The sequence below is a fragment of the Protopterus annectens genome, chromosome 13.part0 (assembly GCF_019279795.1).
Source record: "Protopterus annectens isolate FY-2018-M chromosome 13.part0, PAN1.0, whole genome shotgun sequence".
Lineage (NCBI taxonomy): Eukaryota > Metazoa > Chordata > Ceratodontiformes > Protopteridae > Protopterus > Protopterus annectens.
In genome coordinates, this window is record NC_056747.1 from 1,070,989,110 (window position 1) to 1,071,006,380 (window position 17,271).

Below are 17,271 nucleotides of genomic sequence, written 5' to 3' on the forward strand. Positions count from 1 at the left end.
CTGGGTCCAGTTTTTGTTTTTTTTATCTTTTCATATAAGTTAAACTTCAATTCAAAATAAGGGCAATGTATTGGCAAATATTCTCTAACTTTTTCAGTTGATTTACAGTATATGTGTGTATATATATCTATATATATAGTAGCTATGTGTGTGTGTGTGTGTGTGTGTGTGTGTGTGTGTGTGTGTGTGTGTGTGTGTGTGTGTGTATATATATATATATATATATAGATAGATATATATAGATAGATATATATGGGTTCCCTAAGAAATACCGAATGCTCAGAATCCCGATGCCCAAATTACCAAGACCAGAATCCCGACGCCCAAATTACCAAGACCAGAAGCCCGATACCCCATATTACTGAAAGACCAGAAGCGCAAAATTCAAAATCCCGAAGTTAAGGGATATTGAGTTAGCGCTTCTGGTGTTGCGGTTCAGGAAATTATCTGTGTGTAAGTGTGTTTGTGAGGGGCTTTAGTGTGTGTTAGTGTGTGTTATGACTTGGTTTAGGGACTGTAATGTGTGGGTGTGAGTTTGCCTTGTGTGTGTGTTTGTGCGATTTCGGAGTTAGAATATTAAAGTAGGGGGGTGTTGGAGGCACAGCTATAGTGTAGGATTATTTGTTTGGGTTTGGGGGGACACTGTGTGTATGTGTATGTTTGAACTGTATGTGTGTTGATTGCAATTTTGAATTTTGTGCTTGTGGTCCATCGGTCTTCTCGTCTTTCGGGTATTTGGTCTCGGGATTACGGGCGTTGGTCTTGTGGGTTTTCGGTCTTTCATAGTGAACCTATATATATATATATATATATATATGGGTCTACATTGTTTGACTGAAATTTCAAACCTTTGAAACCAATATGGCTGAGACCTTATTATTGAAGTTTTGAAACTTTGAACACTTTGAATTGAGATTGTTGTACAGCATGGAACAGGGGATTCACCATTTTCCTTGCTGGAGTGTGATCTCGGAGTTGGTATATTTAAGTAGCAGGGGAAGTGGTGGGTACAGGGCGGCTTGCCCCCATGCAAACATGTAGATGTGAAGTTTTTTTGTTTCAGTTTTGTGCTTTTGTTGTATTTTTGAAATTTCAAAACTTCGATCATATGGGCTCAGCCATATGGGTTTCAAAGATTTGAAATTTCAGTTAAACTACTTAGACTCATATATCTATATATATATATATATATATATATATATATATATATATATATATATATATAGGCCCCATTCAAAACTTCTAAAATCCATAACATCTAATTTCATAACATTGAGACCAGAACATCTAAAACCCAAAACATCTAAAACCCATAACATTGAATTTCATAACATCTAACACTACAAATCACATGAAAATAACAACCCCTCCATGTATAATGACACCAAACTACCAAACACACTTTTTACTACATTTCTGCAGGGGGCTTGATACAGTGGGGTTAGGAAATTAACTTTATCCCACTGTAGTGCAGTGCAATCTTGGTGTTGGTATATTTAATTTACAGGGGGTGTGGGGGGGTGCAGGGGGCTTTCCCCCCTGCAGAAACATAGTAAAAAGTGTGTTTGGTAGTTTGGTGTCGTTATATGTGGAGGGGATGTTATTTTCTTTTAATTTGTAGTGTTAGATGTTATGAAATTCGATGTTATGGGTTTTAGATGTTTTGGGTTTTAAATGTTCTGGTTTCAATATTATGAAATTAGATGTTATGAGTTTTAGATGTTTTGAAGTAGACCTATACATATATATATATATATATATATATATATATATATATATATATATATATATATATATATATAGCTAGCTATATCTATCTATCTTTCTATATATATATATATATATATATATATATATATATAGCTATATATATACATATATATATATTTATATATATATATATATATATATATATATATATATATATATGGCTACAGCTACTTTTGCTAAACAGTACAGAACTTTTGTCGACATCTATTTATGCATGCACCTGTTGTGAATGCATCTCAACACAAAATGAATTTATACTCCCCCAAACTGGCAAGAAGTATAAATGTTACACTTACGCAGAGTGCAAAACCAAACTTTTGTTTTATTTAGCTGTCTGTCATTTATGTTCAAATTTCTATGTAGGGAAAACTGATAGATCATTTAAGGAACATATCTCAAAATATGTCAGTGACATTAGGCTTTGAGATTTTAAGAATCCTTTGGTTAAACATATTTCTGATAATAATGGACATCATTTCTGTTTTGTGGCATTACAAGTCACTAAGATAATGCCAGAGGGGGAAATATTAGCTTAAGAACTGAACAGAATGAGATGAGGTGGATAGCTGAACTGCAAGCCTGTATACCTCCTGGACTTAATACAAATATACCTTTAAAAGCAGCCCTTAAAGGTAAGAAGCTTCATAGAACTTCTTGATTGGCTTATAAGATGGGCAGTGCACCTGTATGGATATTTAATTGGTTATGACTTATTTATTTAAAAAAGGTTTTAATTGGTAATGGCAGATCTGAGGAAGGGTTCAGTGAAACCAATAAAAGCACTTATCATCCGTCTGTATTTATTTTATGTCATTAAAGTTCTATTTTATGCTTAACAGCCTGGTGGCAGCATTAATTTCTTACTTGGATTTGTTTTATATTTAAGATGATGGTCTTTACTTGTTGGGCCATATCTGTGTGGTATATATATATATATATATATATATATATATATATATATATATATATATATATATACATATATATATATATATATATATATATATATATATATATATATACTGATATATTTATATAGAGAGTATGTTACTGTATTCTACATTGGGATGTAAAGATCTTCCATAAACTGACAATGTGTATATCATCTCTTAGTGATATTGTTTTTATCATCAATCCTAATTGTCTCAGAGCTTTAATTTGTATGTCATCTGCATGCTTATCAATGAAAACTATGAGATGATGGTGATTTGCAAATATTTACAAATATTAACAATTTCTAGTGTTTAATTCTATAGAACAATTGGACTGAGGCAAGAATATTTTCAGAAAACTTCACTTTACAATTGTCTATACTGAACTTTAAGCCAATTGTGTATGCCCCATTAATTTTTCACAAATAATTATTTAATAGATCAAGATCTTTTTTACAAGTCAATATAAATCCAATTTTTGAATTATCAGTATATTTACTAATTCAACCGTTCTTTTCTGAGGGAATGTCTATGAATACCAAGTTAAACAATATAGGTCTTGGAACATAAGCTGTGGGAAAACAGCTTTTATTGGTAGTTTATTAGATATAGTATATTGGATTAATACTCTCAGAGTTCTACTATCTATCCATTTAGTTATCCATTGACGCAAGTATATATTGTATTTATATTTTATTAATGCATCAAGAATAACCTTATAGAGTAAGGAGTCAAAGCCTTAGCAAGATCAAAAAATATGCCCCCTACAGTTAGCGCATAATCTATTGCCATGGTGACATCATCATAAAGCTCTGCTAGTTTAGGTAGAGTTGATTGTTCCTCAAGGAAAACATGTTGATTCCTGTCAGACATAGAAAAGTGGTCTCAACAGAATGAAGTAGATCTATTATTGATCATTCAAATAATTTTCCTAATATGAATATAAGGCTAAGAGGTTTATAGTTTAGGACTCTTAACTTGCTACCGTTATTATGTAAAAGAGTAGTATTTTATGTTTTCCGAGATGATGGAACAGTTCTTGTGGCCGATATTCTGTTTAAATTGAATGCATTAGGCAACATTCCTTACACAGACGTGTTAGTGAAATACTTGGAATCTTGTCATATACCATACTGGTACTCTGTTGACCTTTCTTAAATGCCTTAACAAAGGCATCAGTTGTAATAGTGGGACACAATTCATTTCATGGGACTATATATTAAGAATTAGGAATTTTCTGAATGGTTTGAAGTGTAGAAGTGATTGAAAATTATAAGTTAAACTTAGCTGCCCATCTTTTAGGATTCACTATTATGTCTCCATTAATTAATAATGACACAATTGTTGTTTTATATATAAATGCATACACTAAATTGATGTATGTATAGTAATCTTTTTTTGTGCTGAATTATAAGCTGTTTCTGATTATTTTAGTAAAGAGGTTATGGAACTAGTAACAAATGAATATTCAGAGATCAATGTGTGTTTGTTAGAGGAAAGAGGTACACTTGATAAAACATTAAAATAATAACTTAGAGGTTATTCACCTTGATGCTGACAAGGTATTTGATTCAGCTGAACAGTTTTATCTTATGAACCATCTGGGGCAGTTTGAGTTTCAAAAGATTTTATCAAATTATTGAAGATCCTATATAATAAACTCAGAGTCCAAGGTGAAAATACATGCTAGATCTATACAGATAAGTACAGGAAAAGTAGAATAACAAGGCAGAGAAAGCCTTTGATGTCATTGTTGTTGTTAGATCCCATACTGGTATTCTGTTGGAACTTGTTAAAAGCCTTGACAATGGCATCTGTAGTAAAAGTGGGACATGATTGAGTTCCTGGGAATATATAGTACAGGAAAAGGGCAGAGGCAGCCTTTGAAACCATCACTGTTGACATTTTACTTGGAGTCATTGGTAGCATATAAGGAGCTACATGATACAAGGGGAAGAAATTAAAATACCTTTACTGGCAGATGATATTTTGATTTGCTTAAATAAATGGAAATTAATATGGAAAAGTTATTTCAGATACTCATGTTAGAATAATGATATATTCTTGTTATTTCAGTGGAATTACATTTTTCAAAGGATATACATACATTCATTACACTTTTGAGTATAATAATTACTTAGGAAGAGCCATAATGAGTGTTCTTTAATTATAATATAGTTATCTAAGATTATGCAATACACATATGCACCTGTTAAAGAAGGAAAGTCAAATGAAATATTTAAAAATTAAAATTTGCATAATAATTAAATTCAGTTAGTGTTTGGTCAAAGATTTTTATTTTCATTTAGGATAAAGGAGGAAAAAAGAAAGAAATGATTTAAAATTATTATGATATATCTTATAAAAATCCAATATTATCTTGGAAGTAAATTTACATTTATTTTTAGAAAAGGAGATAAAGGAATAAACAGATAGGTAGAGCAAAACATGGAGTACTGGATACCTATTTTTCTAACCATAGAGTTATTTCAATTAGAATATGAAACAATAATAAAGAATAAAAAGTACTGTGAAATTAAATCTAGATATAATCAATAATTTAGACATTAAAATTGTGCTGAAACTCCTGTGGAGTGACCGAGACAAAATATTGTCTGAACCTATGTGTCTGTGAGAGAAAGCTTTGAAAAGAATAAAGTAAGAAAAAAAAGAAAAATATGAATATGAAAGGAAAGTGATAAGACTTCATGTACTATTAGAGCAAAATAATATGACAGCATTTATGATGCAGGCAAGCAATATATGGAAAAATTATACTAACATGACAGAAAGATAAAAATATCAGAGGTGTTTGGCAAGTGGAAGAAGGGAATGTCAAAAGGAAATGATATTCCTGATACAAGAAAACCAAAGAAAAGTATTTTATAGAAAGAATACATTTTAAAAAGGTTAAATGGTATTATAGGCAAAAAGAAATTATGGGTACATGAAAAAATTATATGGATAACATATATGGATAAAGATAAGAGGAGGAGCTAATAAGTGCAATCTTTAAAAGTTATATGAAGAAAAAAGAAATAACTTGGAGAAGTTACAACTTTAAAAAATAGTCAAAAAGATGTAATAGCAGGAAAGTGGGCTAATTCAAGAATACACGCTTACAAATGCAAAGATGGTCACTTGCTTTATTGTGCAATGTTTTCAGAGAAAGGTATGTTGGGAGTATGTATGGCAGATTATTTAATTTATTTGAAAGGCAAGGAATAGAAAGATGATAAATTGGAGCCCATTGTCATTGTTAGATATGCCTTTCTTTTGTAATTCTAAGACACATAGTTGTGAGTCCCAGAATTATGAGAAATAACAGCAAAACCAATAAAGATTAGTAAATGCCGACAATCACTGTCTTCCTTTAAAATTATTTTTTGCAGGTTAAATAAAAACATGCTGGAAGGACTCAAAAAACTGCTAGAGCTACCATACGTTTAGCACTTTCATTTGTTTAATGCCACGGACTTCATCTTTTTATAGAAGGTACATAGATGATTTATTTTTTTGTTTGGAATTAGTCTGAAGAACAATTGTATTCCTTGAGGATATCAGCTCTAATGGTCCAGGGTTGAAATTTGAGTTGAATAGTGCTGGTGTTATTTTTGTGATCTCTGTATCACTATGGACACTGATAAAAAACTGTTTTCCAGCACCATTTATAGAAAAGATACTTACACCAATACTTTTTTGCACTTTAAAAGTATGCACCCTACATTTATGAAGATCAGTTTGGTATGTGGGCAAATAATTAGTCTGAGTAGACGTAATTCCGATGATGTACTGTTTTGTAGAGAGACAGATAAGTTGATTTCTATGTTTGTTCAGGGAGGATATCTACATGCCAAGTTAATGCTTGTTAACAAAGAAATTATAAAAGCAAAGTTGGATAGATTTCCTCCTATTCTGATTAGTGAATTTACTCCCAAGGAACAGAAACAAGTAGATTGTACATCTATGACTTGTGCCTTTTCCTTTCCTATCTGTGTTGATTCACTAGAGGTTAAAGGAGCATTAGTTAATAATTGGAAGGTGATCTTAGGGAACAATGACTTATTGAGAGTGTTGGGAAATCATCCTTCTTTCATTTACAAAAAAGTTGTTAGTATTAAATCTATGTTAGAATTTGATGAATCCTTCCCTTCACTGTTACTACTGCCTCAAGAGGAACATATCCCTGTTATAACTGTATACAATGCAGACTTATTGATTCATCACACAGCATTTATTTTGACCATCTTAAAAAGACAATTCACCGTAAGGGTAGGTTCATTTGTAAAAGTTCAGGGATAGTTTATTTAGCCTGTTGTACAAATTGTGAAAATTTCTATGTAAGGAAAACTACTAGAGCCCTATATAAGAGGATTAATGAACTGGAATTGGACATAAAGAAAACAGATTTTCACTAACGCTTTGGCAAAGCTCACTCGCTGATGAGTGTAGGGACTTTAGGAAATTCATTTTCTTTATCTTAGATTTTGTAAACCAAGCACCCTTTATAACAGATTTCAATACTGCCTTGGAAATCAAGGAATTGAAATGGCAAGAGTTTTTAAATGCAGAGAGGGCTCCAGGATTGAATGGAACATTAAATATTACATGTTTATTAAAGGATAGATGTTGTTATTAATTTCATGCATATATTTTTAATTTGTATATATTTCTGCTATCAGTTTTATATACATTTTCCAAATGTTTTTTCTTTAATTGGCACTAGCTGTCCATTGGATGAGCAATTTATGTATTTAATTTAAATACCTTGATATTATGTTTGTCATCTGTTCTGATGAAGTTTGTGGCATTAAACAAATGAAAGTGCTAAATTTATGGTTGCTCTAGTGTTTTTTTGAGTCCTTCCAGCACGTTTTTATTTTACATTGTATACAAGATAATGGATTATGAATCATTCAAAACAATTAATAGAATGCATTTAAATAATGTCATGTTTTTATTAAAAGGTATCATTAATTTGACTGGAGAGGCAAACAAAGAATCATTGGAGTATGAAAGGAATGTGGTCCAAGAGACCACTGAAAAGCCTAATACAATTTCCCAATTGCCCCAGAACACTGTCTAGTTAAATGACTTGCTCACAGTCACATAGTAGGCAAGTGGAAGTTGAGAGAATCAAACCCTGGAGTACAGTAAGCAGCTTGTTAACAACTCATATCCTGACATTCTCTGTGCTAACTACCAGCTAAATTAAAATGCGTGGTATCATCAAAACATACAATTTTATTTACTGTGATCTGAAAGAAACTTCGTCATATATCCACAGCTGTTCTTCATAAAATCACAGGGTCCAAGAAAAGTGTTGATGTTTATGTTATCAAGTTAAATAACAGATCCACATACTTTGAATTTGCTGAGTTACAGGATTCAGTAGTAGGGCAAAGAACTTTGCATTGTATCAGAAATGAGCACACAACAGACATATTGGTGAAGAAAGCAGATTTAGTACTAAATAAAGTATCTAATGTCAATAGAGAAATTAATCTGAGTTGAAGGAGCTCACAGTGGAATTAGTATTTTGTAAAACTATGTGTAGGATCAAAAGGCAAACAGTAAATGAAATATAGTAAATATGTGTCATCAAAATCATGGGAAGCATGGAAAGGTTCAGAAATCTTTTATTAAGAAATTACACACAGGGTATAATTATAAGCAATAAAAAATGCTCTCCAAGTGGTTCAGTGTGTTGATGTTATGGGAAAGCAAACCACTTTGCCAAACACTGTAACATGAAACAAATAAATGCACAAAAAAGAGAATGCATGTGGTATGTGCATGTGGCACAGAAAAAATCATGAAAATGGGTTATATATGGTCATAATAAGTGTTACATAGGCGAGGAGTATTAGTATGTTCAAGAAAGTGATACAAAGAATTTGAATCAAGAAGCTCAATCAGAAATCTAAATTTATAAGACCCATTGCTCCTACTACTATTGGAACTATCTGGATATCCTTCTTCCATATTGCTCTCATTTCTGCTTGCAGAACCTGATATTTTATAACTTTGTGTCTCTGTGTGCAGGACACTGTAGTCACTGGGTGTGGTGATTTGAATGATCAATGCTACTTTTGTCTTCTTTTCTTGGACCACTATATCCAGTTTTATAGGTTCATAGGTTCATAGGTTCATACTAGGCTATCTGCCCGAGGGCATTTACAAGCCTAGCCCATAGTTTTGTGGCTTATGCCACCCCTTTAGTATGGGGAACTATACCCATTATTTTGCTGTGCCTCTGTCGAGCAGTGACACTGAGGTAATCCCTGGGGTATATCTGCGATCTCCCATCCATTGGTCAAGATTTCTCTTGAACAAGGCCAGCGAGGTGCTCTGCCTCACATATACCGGGATTTTATTCCACAGCATAGGGAGTCTTTGGGTGATGAATCTATCCCTCCAGCACGTCCTATTAATAGCCGTGTCGAGGTTTAAGTCTCCCACCCTTGTGGCTCTGACGGATCTAGATTTTTGAGGTGAAGCATATTCATCAAATCTGGGTTTGACATGGCCTTGTATGTTAGGCAAAGGTCACCTCTGAGCAAGCGTGGCGACTGAATAGAGCTGGAGTTCTTTCAGTCGGGCAGCATAGGACAGATGTTTGAGACCCTTTATCCTTTTGGTGAGGAACTTTGTGGCCTCTCCAGCTGCTGCAAGTGTCGGGTCAGATACATTCCGAATGGGGCATTGTACTCAATCATTGGTCTGATGAGTGATGAGTATAGGGAGACTATGACCTCCCTTGATCTAGATGAGAATCCCTTCATGATAAGGTGGGCAATGTAGAAGGTCTTCCTAACTATTTAGCTACATGGGTGTCGAATGACAGACTACTATCAACCTGGGTCCCCAGGTCCCTGATAACTTCTTCTGTGCTCAGTGGATTGCCACCTATTTGGTAGCTAGGGGTAACCTTGTTTTTCCCAAAGGGTATGACTATGCATTTTTTGGCATTTAACTTTATGCCATGGCTCTGGTACCAGTTATCCGTTTCTGTGAGACCCTTCTGAAGGATATCTGTGTCAGATGTGTTTTCTACTATGGCGCCCAGTTTGCAGTCATCTGCAAACTTTGTCAGCCATAACCCTCCTGTGTTTGCTTGTACTTCTGAAAAGTAGATGCCAAACAAGAGTGGGCCCAGGACTGAGCCCTGTGGTACACCACTTGTGACAGGCTTTGAGTCTGACATGGCGCCAGCAACTCTGACCCTGTGGGTTCTGTCACTCAGCCAGTTTGCAACCCATCTTGTGATATATGGGTTAACATTTAAGCTGATGAGTTTTTCAATGATACCTGAGTGGGGTATTGTATCAAAGGCCTTCGCCAGATCGAGGTAGGCTGTATGGACTGCCTTTCCCTCATCAATGGCTTTGGTGACTGTTTTGAAAAAGTCAACCAAGTTTAGAAGGCATGATCTGCCTTTGACAAAGCCAAACTGGGATGGATCCAAAGTCTGCAAATTCCCTATGTCTTTATTTATGAGGTCCATTATGATCCTCTCCATGGCTTTGCAGATAAGGCTTGTCAAGCTAATGGGCTGGTAATTTCCAGGGTCGGTGGAGGCACCGCCTTTGTGAAGTGGGACAACAGTTGCAGTGCGCCACTCCCTGGGTACGTATCCAGAGGTAAGACTATGATTAAACAGCTGTCCTAGCTGTGGGTTTAATTCCTCGTTGAGTTCGTGGAGCACACAGCCGGGGACACCATCAGGTCCCATGGATGCTGTGTTTTTTGCTTTGGAGAGAGCAGTTCTCACTTGGGCGTTGGAGATGTTTCGGGGGCTGCAATCGCTTGGTATAGATAACTCTCCTTTTGGGGAGGGGAGAAGTTTGCACTGAACCTGTCAGCCAGTATGTTGGCAATGTCTGTAGGATCAGTAATCTTCACATCATTTTGAACTAGTTCTGAGCATATCTGGGAGTTTCCTCCCAGGTTTCTAACATAGCTAAAGAAGGCCTTATGATTGTCTTTTGAGTCTTTAGCTATTTTTCTCTCAAAATTTGCTTTGGATGATTTTATGAGAGCTCTTAGTTTTTACTTATAGTGATCAAGGGTGTCTTACCTTTTAAGGATTTTGCTCTATCTTGTAGTAGCTTCCTCCTTTTGTTGTAGAGTTTGCTTATGGCTGGGGTCCACCAGACTGGATGCTTGCCTTTGGTACAAAGAGTCTTTGTTTTGCTTGGGATTGCCTTATCCATGCAGTCCTGCAGGTGCTGGTAGAAGGCATTTGTAAGTGATTCAGCGGCTTGAGTACTGTTTTCCGCTCGGGGCCTTAAAGGAGACCACACTAGTCTTTAGAAGTGTGAAGTCGGCTTTCGAGAAGTTCTTTACTGTGGTCTTTTTTATTTCAGGTGGGGGTGGGATGAGGACCTCCAGCGAGATTAGTTTGTGATCTGATCTCACCAGTGAGGGGTATACTTCCGGTGTTGAACATTGTGCTCCCATGTTCGTGATGATGAGATCAAGTATGTTTTCTCCTCTTGTGGGGATGGTGACTAGTTGTTCCATGGCATTTGAGTTTATGAATTCCAGGAACTTTTGGGCTAGGGTGTTTGGGCTTGAGTAGTGTTCCCAGTCTATATTAGGGTAATTGAAGTCACCTAGTATGATGGTGTTTGGTGATACATTTATCCCTCTAGTGTTTTCAGGAAGGCCATGTGAGGTTCCTGAGTTTGTGAGGGTGGCCTGTAACATGCTACAATTTGCAGAGCAGTCTTGCCTATGGTTAATTGCACCTGGATGGTCTCCGATGCATCGTATGCGTTGCCACCAGTCTTGAGGTGTGGGTGTCCTTGATGAATATGGATACCCCCCCCTCCTTTCTTGGTATTGTCTGGATTTTGGGGCCGGAACGCATGATAAGAGGTAAAACCTGATAGTGCTGGGGTGCTCTCAGGAGCCTTGAACCAGGTTTCTGTCACTGCACAGACATCGATGTTCTCCATACTGAGAAGGGCCTCGAGTGCGTGCATTTTCAGATTTAGACTTCTGGCATTGAGCAGCATTACCCTTAGTTTTTTTCCTTTTTTGTGTTCTAGGGTGGTAGGTTTAGAATTTGAGCCTTGCCTAAAAAAGGCACTTTCTAGCATCTATCTTTTGAATTGTTGGTAATAGATAATCCGATGTGAAGTAGACATAAGCATTTTCTATTATACTTTGTAGCTCATATTTCCAGTGCTTTTCAGCCGCTTCAAAACCATAATGTTTGCACAATCCCCAGGGCAACAGTCTTGCCACATTATTAAGCCTTTTGGTATGCAGTCCTTCTGCCATTAGTATGTCACAGCCAGTAATGAGGTATGCAACTGTTTCCAGTTCAGTTTTACAAAATCTACATTTGTCTGTTTCTCCCACATGTTCAACAGACTTTGTAAACCAGGGTGTACATAGCCCACTATCTTGAGCCACCAATATTAACCTATCATCTCTTGGTTTGAATTCACCTCTCCTTAACCTTTCCTGCATTCGTTTCTGATCAACATGAGGTTCTTCCAGAAGTTTTCTATACTTGCAACTATGTTTTTGCATTTTCCACATTTCTTACCTTTTCATCTGCTCCTTCACCTTATATTCTTTCTTTTGTCTTTTGGTACATTCAGTTGCTGACTGATTTTTATCTACCTCTGTTTGATTTCCATTCCTGCTTGATGCCGATATAATTCTGCTAGGTTAAGCAGAGAAGTCATCTTAGATTTATTCTCCTCATGTTAAAAAACTTTCTCTACATTTGGGTCTCGAGAAGTCAGCAGATATGTGTGAAGTCCCACGATTGCAGATCTATACATGTAGTCAGTTTCAAGGAGGCCCATCCCTCCTTCAGAACGGGGAATATATAATCTTGATATGCACTGATTTTTATAGATCATTTGATGAGCATGGAGCATCCTTCTTGTTTTAATATGTAATCTATCCAGCATGTTTTAGGGCCAATCAATCACTCCAAAACTGTAAGTTAGGACCGGAAGAGCAAATTGGTTTATAGCTTGGACTTTATTCCTTGATGTCAATGCTGTTTTCAAGATTAATTGAAGTGTTCTGAAGTATTCCTTATTAAGTTTTACTCACATTTGTTCATGTTTTATTGCTGATCCTTCATCAATTCCCAAGTATTTATACACTCCCTCTTGCTCAAGTTCATTTATATCACATTCTTTTCCCAAATTGATATTTTCCTGGTGCTGCAGTATTCCTGCTTTAAAGGTTACTTTTGCACATTTATCAAGGCCAAATGACATTCTAGTATCATCTGAAAAAGTTTTGACAACCTGCAGCTGTGCTTTCCGTTCCTCAGTTTTAAATCATCAACAAAGAGAAGATGAGATATCTTTAGACTTTGTCATTTTCTAGGAGCTATATTATAGCCATGGCCTAAGCTGTTAAGCAGACAGGTTAATGGGTTAAGTGCAAGGCAGAATAGCAACGGTGACAGAGAATCACCCTGGAATATCCCCCTTTGAATTTTTATCCCTGGGACAATAATTTTTCCTTTATCACAGCTTAATTGCAAAGTGATCTGCTACTGTTTCATAGTCAATGTAACGTAGTCGATCAGTGTAGGATGTATCTTATACATTTTTAAACACTCATTTATCCATGAATGTGGGATACTATCAAATGCTTTTTTGTAGACAATCCATGCCATACTTAGATTCTCCCCCTTTTTACAGTTCTCTACTATGACTTTATTTAACAACAAATGAGCCTTTGTTCCATTTGATGTTCTTCTATTGCCCTTTTGTTCTACTGCCATAATCAAATTTAATTCTAAATGACTATAAACTCTGTTGGCATCAGTTCCCGTGTATAGTTTATATGTCGTTGGAAGGCAAGTTATCTGTCTATAATTTTTGGGGTAGCTTGCAGGTTGACTCTTTAGTAGGAGCATTGTTTTACCTGTTGTTAGCCAGGTTGGTGTCTGTTCGGGGGTGCACATATAAATATTTCTTGCTCATGGCTAAATCCTTGTACAAAGATGTTAATAATTTTAACCAAACGTTAGGTACTGCATCTGGGCCAGGGGTCTTCCAATTAGAGGCTTTTCTTAACTTTATTTCAATCTCTCTGGCTGTTTCATATCCTGTACCTTTAAACTTCATATTCTTTCTTTTACTTCTTTTATCCATTTAGCATCGTTGTTGTGTTCCACAGGATCTTCATAGATACATCTCCAAAATGCATCTTTTTCTTCTTTTTTGGCATTTTTCAATTTCTTTTGCCTTGTTTCCCAATTCTGTATAAATTGTTTTGGGTCATCAATAAATTGCTTATTCTGTACTTTTCCTTTATATTTATCTGTGTATCTTATAAGTTTTTCCACCTGTGCTGAAATTTTTAGTTTATCTGCGATAGTGCAGGATAGATCCTGTTCTGTTCTAATATTGTGCATTGCTTTTATTGCATCTATCTTTCTTAGTATTTTTGTTGATCTATTCCCTCTTCCATAGTCTTCTAACAATGACACTTCTGTCTTAGTTGCTTTATAGTTTTCTCTATTCAATACTTCCATGATGGTATTCAATTTCTCCCCTTCCTTTGCCTCACTACCCTGTGTTCTTGTGGTAGAACTTTATCGGTTATTAGTTTAGCTGCACAGTAATATATCCTATTTGCTTCTGTTACAATCCTAATTACTGTGTTCATTTGTTTTATCAGACTTCTGACTTTTAGGGTTTTATTGACCTTCTGCAGTCTATCTATCTATATATATATATATATATATCTATGTCCATTAACTCAAGCAACTCTTCCCTTAGTTCATTTTCTTCCAGACTGAGGCCACATCCTTTGTTTTCCACTTCCTGCAGACATTCTATAGAGAGTTCTATAGCATCTTCCTGTAGAACCTTCTCCCCAATTTCATCATGTGCCATCTGTTGCTCTGTCACATGGGAAATCACTGGCCTATCACTCCTCAGCATTGACTGCATCAGAGTTTCCACAGTTTCCTGTTCCTTCCCTTGTTGTCTAGCTTCAAATGAATGCTTTTACTGGTTTCCTGTAGAGGGCTCCAAAATATCTTGCTATGGCACCTGACCAGTTGCTTCCTGTTCCACTAGTCTCCCCTTAATTTGGATATCCATTACTTCATCCTGTTGTGGTGCTTTATGTATTAGATTTTCTACACTGAATCCTTCACTTTGCAGGTTCTCCATAACTTCAGTTTCTATTTCTTTGACTTCTCCACTACTGATCTCTTTTTCTACTTTTCATCTTAGTCTTCTTATTTTTTGTATTGTAAAGTTTTCCATATCCGGATTCTTTTGCCTGTATTTCTCTTCAAATATCTTTGGTGCTGCTCTTTTTTATTAGTTAGTTTTGCTTTCTCCTTTGCATAAATATTACACCATATTAAATCTATTTTCCTTTCCCCTGTCCATATTTCTTCTTCACATGTCTTCTGATCTTCCTGCTTCTCCTTATTCTGGGGACTCACTCCATCATTCTGTGATGCTCTCTGTGTTAGATCTTCTACATTAAATCCTTCACTTCATAGGCACTCCATAACTTCAACTTCTATTTCTTTAACTTCTGCTTTACTAATCTTCTTTTCCACATTCCATCTTTGTGATATTATTTTTTTATTGTGAACTTTTCCATATCTGGATGCCTTTGCCTGTATTTCTCTTTGAATATCTTTGAGGCTGCCTTCTCTATGTTAATTAACTTGGCTTTCTCTTTTGCATAAATATTGCACCATATCACATCTCTCTTTCTTTCCCATGTCCAAATTTCTTTTTTATACCTTTCAAAAATATCTAGGTTTTGTTGTTTGCATTTCTGCACTTCATCAGATGCTTCTTTTTCCAAACAGATCAAAGTTCCTTGATCTATATACTGTTTTTCAAAAATCTGTTGTATTAATGAACGCAAATTTTTATTTGAAGCTTCTGACAGTTTTTCCTGTGAAAGTATTTTTCTTTCCTCTAATTTATCTCTTAATATCTTTGTATATCCTCTGTCTGGAAAGTCTGGGTTTTTTGCATAATAGTAACAATACATAATTTCTTTCTTATCCTCAGTAGCCCACCCTATCATCTTTATGGCTCTTCTTTGGCCTATCAGTTTTTGTTATTTTTGTGGACTGCTGCTTCCTTCTACAATGGGGGGAACATCCTCCCCCTGGGCTTGGCTTGGCCCCACTGTAGGAATTTTTCCAGATTTCGAGGATTCTACACTGTCATTTTTTTCCAGTCCTGGCACCAGTGTGCCTACCAGGATTCGGCACTTTTTTACCCTGGGTCTTGTGCACCCAGCTATTTTTTTTGTTTGTTTTTGACTTACTTCTGTCCATGATATGTGCTATATAAATGCAGTCTATATATCAGTGTCACCTTTGTGAGATTTTGTAATAAAACAGGGTCCACCTCATGAAGGTACTCACCAAGACTTGAGGATGAATTCAATTTCAGCACTACTACTCTCCTTTGCTCGCTGAATTTTCATCTCTCCATTAGGACCCCATTATTATTTCACTTGTGAGATACTTGGTATGATAAAATAAATGATAATGTGCATGTAGATAGTGATGATTTTGCTTCATGAGGATGAGGAGTAATTTGCTGGCATGTGCTTCTGTTAAGAGGTCATCTTATTCACTAAGAATCTTGCACTTTTTTCTGTAGAACGTTTCAGTAAACATGAGAAGCATCACTGAAAAAGATTTTTTTTACAAACTGAAGATACTATGTAGATTAAGTAACTGACTTCTTCTTCTTCTTTTGGCTTTTCCCAGTTAGTGGTCGCCACAGCAGATCACCTGTTCACTCATGATTGGCAGTGGAGTTTTACAGTGTCGAGTTGCCAGCCCATCCCCAACCTTCCACAGAAGGCACACAGATGCACACACTCACACCTAGGGCCAATTTGGAGTATCCAATCCACCTACAGCATGTCTTTGGGATGTGGGAGGAAACCGGAGCACCCGGAGGAAATCCACGTGACCACAGGGAGGACATGCAGACTCCACACAGAAGGCACCCCAGCCAAGGATCAAACCAGAGAACCTCTTGCTGTGAGGCAACAACACTAACCGCTGCACCACCATGGCCACCCAGATTAAGTAACTGACTAAACCTGCTAATGACTAAATATCATGCTTTTTGTTTTGAAGCCTGATAAATTCATTTCTGCATGGATCAATTAAACTTTAATAAAGATAAAAGCAAGACATTACTGTGTTTCATTGCCTGCAAAGTTTCATGACCCAGCTATGAATTATTACACAGCCTAGCACTTTTACTTCTTGTCCTAATGTCCAAATATCTGTACAAGCTAACTTGTACACTTTTAAATTTCTTCACATTTTCAGATTGTTAGATGGATTTTGGAAGCTTCTTCCATAACTGTGCAATTCTGATATAAAAATATTTTTATATAGTTGTATTATACTTTTCTAGATGCAATAGGCTGTTGTTATTTCATGTCCCGTTCAATTACTGCATTCCCTTCTTAATGTAGTTCTTAATTTTTCATCTTTAGAGATTTTAAATACCCATATAGATCCTATCTTTTCAATCTGCATTAAATATAATGCGGCTATAGTGCCATCTGT